Raw genomic sequence first — 6342 nt, forward strand, 5'->3', positions numbered from 1 at the left:
TCAAAAAAAGGCAGGGCGCCCTGGAAACTGTACAAAGGGCACAGGGCGGCACTCGGGTAAGGGCGGGTGGACCGCCCTGTGAAAAGGACTAGCTTGAACACTGTCCATACACCAAATATAGTTGATTTATTGCATGTAGTATGTGATATTAGAACATTGATATTGAATTGAAAGTAAAAGGTTCAATGGGCCGGGTGTTTTATATATTATATATCATATCCATTTTACAATATCTTAACATTTAGATACAAAATGAAACATATTGTGCGCCATGTGGGAGCTTACATGTGTCACTCTATGCGCCATTTCTGAACAAAAAGCGCAATTTTCAGGTCTCGTAGCCCAGCTGGCTACTGATCTTTATAAGTTAATCTCTACCTCTGAGATCATCATCTTCCCACTCACTGGATGTATAACCCACATCAATGGTTTAATAGCTTTAGATTTTCAGTAAGAAATAAATTTAAAGATACCTTTGTGCCCTGTAACATAATTTTCAACTTCAAAAATTAAAAAACTAATGCTAAACAGCCTATACAAGTCCTTGTTCTATTAAAGTGTATCAATCCCAATCCCAATCAATTCTATACTCATATGTTATTGAGGTCAAAGGGCCCCGTTGAAACCTGAGGTAGATGTGTTGAAATTCATTGTAGGTAACTAATAATATTTCAACGGGAACAGACCTCACCTCTCTTGGCTTCAGTGCATAGAGTATACATTAAACTATTTAACAAACATCGGTGTTTTTTTATGTATGATATTACAACATGTATAATTAAGATTTGGTGATCAGGAAGCTTGATAAATAGCAAGTACTCTTGACCTGAAATAAGACGAATGTGTTGTTTAAAATAAATAATGACAGTTAACTTCTGATTTAAAAATACGCTGTTTGTGTAAAAGAATTTCAAGGCCGACAACCCAATGTGAAAAACTGTATTTGATGTACATGTCGTGTTTGATTGGTCATTCATTCGTCTTAGTGCAATTCGGACAAAATGAGCCCCGAATGTAATTTTGAATAAAGACTTTTGCCTAATTGATGAACCAATCATTGTATTAAATGTGTTAAAGTTCTTTAATTTCCAAAGTAGAAAGATATTCAAAGACGAATCTGACCTCTCTCAGTATTAAATAACTAATGTTTACAATAAAAGTGACATCACCTCCTCATTCTGCAATTCATAAACAAAAATCCCTACAGTTTGCCTAGACCCAAAGACCCAGGTGGGTAAAGTTATGAAACATTTTAAATTGAGGCCCAAAGTTGGGGTAGGGTGACCCTAGCAACTAGAGTGAAATTTAGAAAGACCCAAATTCAAAGAAAATGGGGGGCAGTGGCGGATCCAGGAGGGGGGTTCCGGGGGTGCGCACCCCCCCTTTATTTTTGCCGATCAATGCATTTGTATCGGGACATATGTTTTGCACCCCCCCCCCCCCTTTGCCCTGGGTGCCCTGGGTTAGCACCCCCCCTTTCGAAAATTCCTGCATCCGCCCCTGGGGGGGGGGGGGGGGTAAAAGTATTAAAAAATTGCCACCACCTCTTCTTATACACGAAATACAATAAACAGCGTTGGTATGGCAATACTATAATATTAGTATAGTTAATTTCATAAAGTTTGATACAAATATGTTTTCTCTAATCTACAATGAAATAATATCTGTACAAAACTTTATGTTAACATATGGTTATTTTTCTACAAGTGGGTCCGTTATACCCAACCCTGCTTTCCTGCAATTATTTAGTCTCCAAAGTTTTTTTTTTTATCATTTCTTCTTCTTCTTCTTCTTCTTCTTCCCACTACGAGTCGAACTCTGTAGTAAAGTGTAATTGACTCGGGCGCATCTCAAACAGACAGGAGGCCACTCTTCTGGCCAAAAGTAAAAGTCCAGGAAATAAACTGGACGGTGTTTACAATAAAATATGATATTAATTACATCTATGTACACTGGTTATCCTGCTGTCTATTTCAGATGTGGCTGGGTCCAGGGGATGGTATTCACTCTGGCCCTGAAGTCCTCTAGAGATCCAGACTCCACTACAGATTCGGGGAGTTTATTCCATTCTCTAGTTGTTCTTGGGAAGAATGAGTGGTAGTATACATCCCTCTTCACTCTAGTTTTTCTAAATTTATGGTTGCCCCTGGTCCTACTGTCCCCTGTTGTGTAGTATTCGGCTGGATGAATGGCAATCATCTCGTGTTGAGTCTTGTAACACAGCACCAGACACTGTTTCCATCGTCTGTGTTGCAGTGATTCCCACTGAAGTTGGTCCAGTAGCTTAGTTACACATCCATGAGAGATTTTTTTTACTTAACGAGTAGCTAGTCTATCTGCTATCAATATCTATGTAGCAGCTAGGCTAGCTACACGTTCAATAGTCATAATTAAATCTATGTAACTTAAGGCTGACTGTTTTGTGGCATTTCTTGTTTGTGAGATTAACAAAGTCTCAACGTGTTTTATTTTTAACAAACTGTCCTAGGTGGTCGTCAGTAGCGTACACAACAAAACAGAAATGCATTAAATTCTGTCCTGTGAAGTTGAATAGACTATGCACGGGAAATAGTGCAGCCACGCATATTAGAAGTATTTTATGCACACAAGCGCCTTGAAATGTCATGCCGTGCATATCGTCACATTGCACAAGGTATGTTCAATTTGCACCTTATGTATGTCATATTGTCCTTGGTCTTATGAAAATATTACTAGAGATAAGACCGTGGTGTCTTGTATATGTAATATATGGTCCATGGTCTTATGAAAATATTACTAGAGCTAAGACCATGGCGTCTTGTGTATGTCATATGGGGTCCCTGGTCTTATGAAATTATTACTAGAGATAAGACCGTGGTGTCTTGTGTATGTTATATAGGGTCCCTGGTCTTTGAAAATATTACTAGAGATAAGACCATGGTGTCTTGTGTATGACATATAAGGTCCCTGGTCTTTGAAAATATTACTAAAGATAAGATCGTGGTGTCTTGTGCATGTCATATAGGGTCCCTGGTCTTATGAAAATATTACTAGAGATAAGACCATGGTGTCTTGTGTATGTCATATAAGGTCCCTGGTCTTTGAAAATATTACTAGAGATAAGACCATGGGGTCTTGTGTATGTCATATGGGGTCCATGGTCTTTGAAAATATTACTAGAGATACGACCTTGGTGTCTTGTGTATGTCATATGGGGTCCCTGGTCTTATGAAATTATTACTAGAGATAAGACCATGGGGTCTTGTGTATGTTATATGGGGTCCCTGGTCTTTGAAAATATTACTAGAGATACGACATTGGTGTCTTGTGTATGTCATATGGGGTCCCTGGTCTTATGAAAATATTACTAGAGATAAGACCATGGGGTCTTGTGTATGTCATATTGGGTCCCTGGTCTTATGAAAATATTACTAGAGATAAGACCATGGTGTCTTGTGTATGTCATATGGGGTCCTTGGTCTTTGTAAATATTACTAGAGATACGACCTTGGTGTCTTGTGTATGTCATATGGGGTCCCTGGTCTTATGAAATTATTACTAGAGATAAGACCATGGGGTCTTGTGTATGTCATATTGGGTCCCTGGTCTTATGAAATTATTACTAGAGATAAGACCATGGGGTCTTGTGTATGTTATATGGGGTCCCTGGTCTTTGAAAATATTACTAGAGATAAGACCATGGCGTCTTGTGTATGTCATATGGGGTCCCTGGTCTTATGAAAATATTACTAGAGATAAGACCATGGGGTCTTGTGTATGTCATATTGGGTCCCTGGTCTTATGAAAATATTACTAGAGATAAGACCATGGTGTCTTGTGTATGTCATATGGGGTCCTTGATCTTTGTAAATATTACTAGAGATACGACCTTGGTGTCTTGTGTATGTCATATGGGGTCCCTGGTCTTATGAAATTATTACTAGAGATAAGACCATGGGGTCTTGTGTATGTCATATTGGGTCCCTGGTCTTATGAAATTATTACTAGAGATAAGACCATGGGGTCTTGTGTATGTCATATTGGGTCCCTGGTCTTATGAAAATATTACTAGAGATAAGACCATGGTGTCTTGTGTATGTCATATGGGGTCCTTGGTCTTTGTAAATATTACTAGAGATAAGACCATGGCGTCTTGTGTATGTCATATGGGGTGCCTGTTCTTATGAAAATATTACTTAGGATAAGACCATGGGGTCTTGTGTATGTCATATAGGGTCCCTGGTCTTTGAAAATATTACTAGAGATACACCTTGGTTTGTTGTACGTTGCACCTTTTAGAAAAGGATTTTCAATTGTGTCCATGTCTCTGGTGATAACAATGTGTTCTTAGAGATGAAATGTGTTCTTATAGATGAAATGACCCGCTCGGTTTATATCCTGTTACTTATTCGTTCCTTAATCGCTTTTAATACGCGTGATTTACGTTGCACCTTGAAATAAATCGTTTTTTAATTGTGTTCATGTCACTGGTGGTAATTATGTGTTCTCTGAGTTGAAAAACCCCTATTAGCGCCTATGTACCCGTTTCACCGCTACACTGATATCCTGTTAATTATTCGTTCCTTATTCGCTTATAAAACGTGTGTTATGCGTTTCGCTTTAACAAAAGAAATATTTTTGTGTCTCTGGTTGTAATTGTCGGTTCTAAAAGGTGAAATAACCCTAATAGAACATATCTTCCCGTTTCAGCGCTCGACTCAGTGATACCCTGTTACTTATTCGACCCTTATTCGCTTTTAAAACGTGTGTTATGCTTTGCACTTTAAAAAAGAAATGATTTTGTGTCTCTGGTGGTAACTGTCGGTTCTTAGAGGTGAAATAACCCTAAAAGAACATATGTACCCGTTTCAGCGCTCGACTGGTACCCTGTTACTTATTCGTTCCTTATTCGCTTTTAAAATGTGTGTTATGCGTTACACTTTAAAAAAGAAATAGTTTTGTGTCTCTGGTGGTAACAGTATTGGTTCTTAGAGGTGAAATTACCCTAATAGAATATATATACCCGTTTCAGCGCTAAAGTGATACCCTGTTACTTATTCGTTCCTTATTCGCTTTTAATGCGCAGGGTATACGTTCTTATAATACGTTTGTTGTACGTTGCACCTTTTAGAAAAGGATTTTCAATTGTGTTCATGTCTCTGGTGGTAACAATGTGTTCTTAGAGATGAAATGACCCTATTTGCGCGCATGTACCCGTTCCAGAGCTCGGTTAATACCCTGTTACCTATTCGTTACCTATTCGCTTTTTTACGTTTGTTGTACGTTGCACCTTTTAGAAAAGGATTTTCAATTGTGTTCATATCTCTGGTGGTAATAATGTGTTCTTATAGATGAAATATCCTTATTAGCGCGTATGTTCCCGTTCCAGCGCTCGGATAATACCCGGTTACTTATTCGTTCCTTATTCGCTTTTAATGCGCAGGGTATACGTTGCACTTTAAAATAAATCGTTTTTTAATTGTGTTCATGTCTCTGGTGGTAACAATGTGTTCTTAGAGATGAAATTACCCTATTAGAGCGCATGTACCCGTTCCAGCACTCGGTAAATACCCTGTTACCTATTTGTTACCTATTCACTTATAATACGTTTGTTGTACGTTGCACCTCTTAGAAAAGGACTTTCAATTAAGTTCATATCTCTGGTGGTAATAATGTTTTCTTATAGATGAAATACCCCTATTAGCGCTATTATTTTTATTGAATATTGCGGTGGACACGTTGCTTGTTTATGTGTTCTGTGTCATTTTGGTCTCTTGTGGAGAGTTGTCTCTTAAGCAATCATACCACATCTTCACATTTTTATATGTCTTATTATGTATATTTTATGTATATGTTCCGGACCATATGAGTATTTGGACCATACGCGTATGGTCATGACCATATGGGTATATACTGATATGGTCCGACCGTACGCGTATGGTCGGGGTAATTAACACTCTGTTACAGTTTACTTTTTTTAAATACTTCTAAACTCTGCATATGGTATGACCGTTCATTAAAAAGACGCTATCATGTAGGTAATTTTATTATTATATTATAATAAAAAGATAAGCTAAATAAAAATAAGAAGTTTCACATAGTTATTTTACTTAATTGTCAAATTTATAGTAAACACATTTTATACCGATGGTCATTACCGATGGTCATTACCGATTTGTTATTACGAGTAAATGGCAATAGGTCGACTAAAAAATTAAATACCAAAAACTTCTTAATGAACTGTTACATTTATATAAGAAGTCACTGCACTGGAAAGTAACATTCAATTAGTTTATTTAAGTTGTGTTGTGAAGATGGTGTATTGCAGTCATGTTACGATATTTGAGATGTAGAGCTTCTTAA

The sequence above is a fragment of the Mytilus galloprovincialis genome, chromosome 4 (genome assembly GCF_965363235.1).
Source record: "Mytilus galloprovincialis chromosome 4, xbMytGall1.hap1.1, whole genome shotgun sequence".
Lineage (NCBI taxonomy): Eukaryota > Metazoa > Mollusca > Bivalvia > Mytilida > Mytilidae > Mytilus > Mytilus galloprovincialis.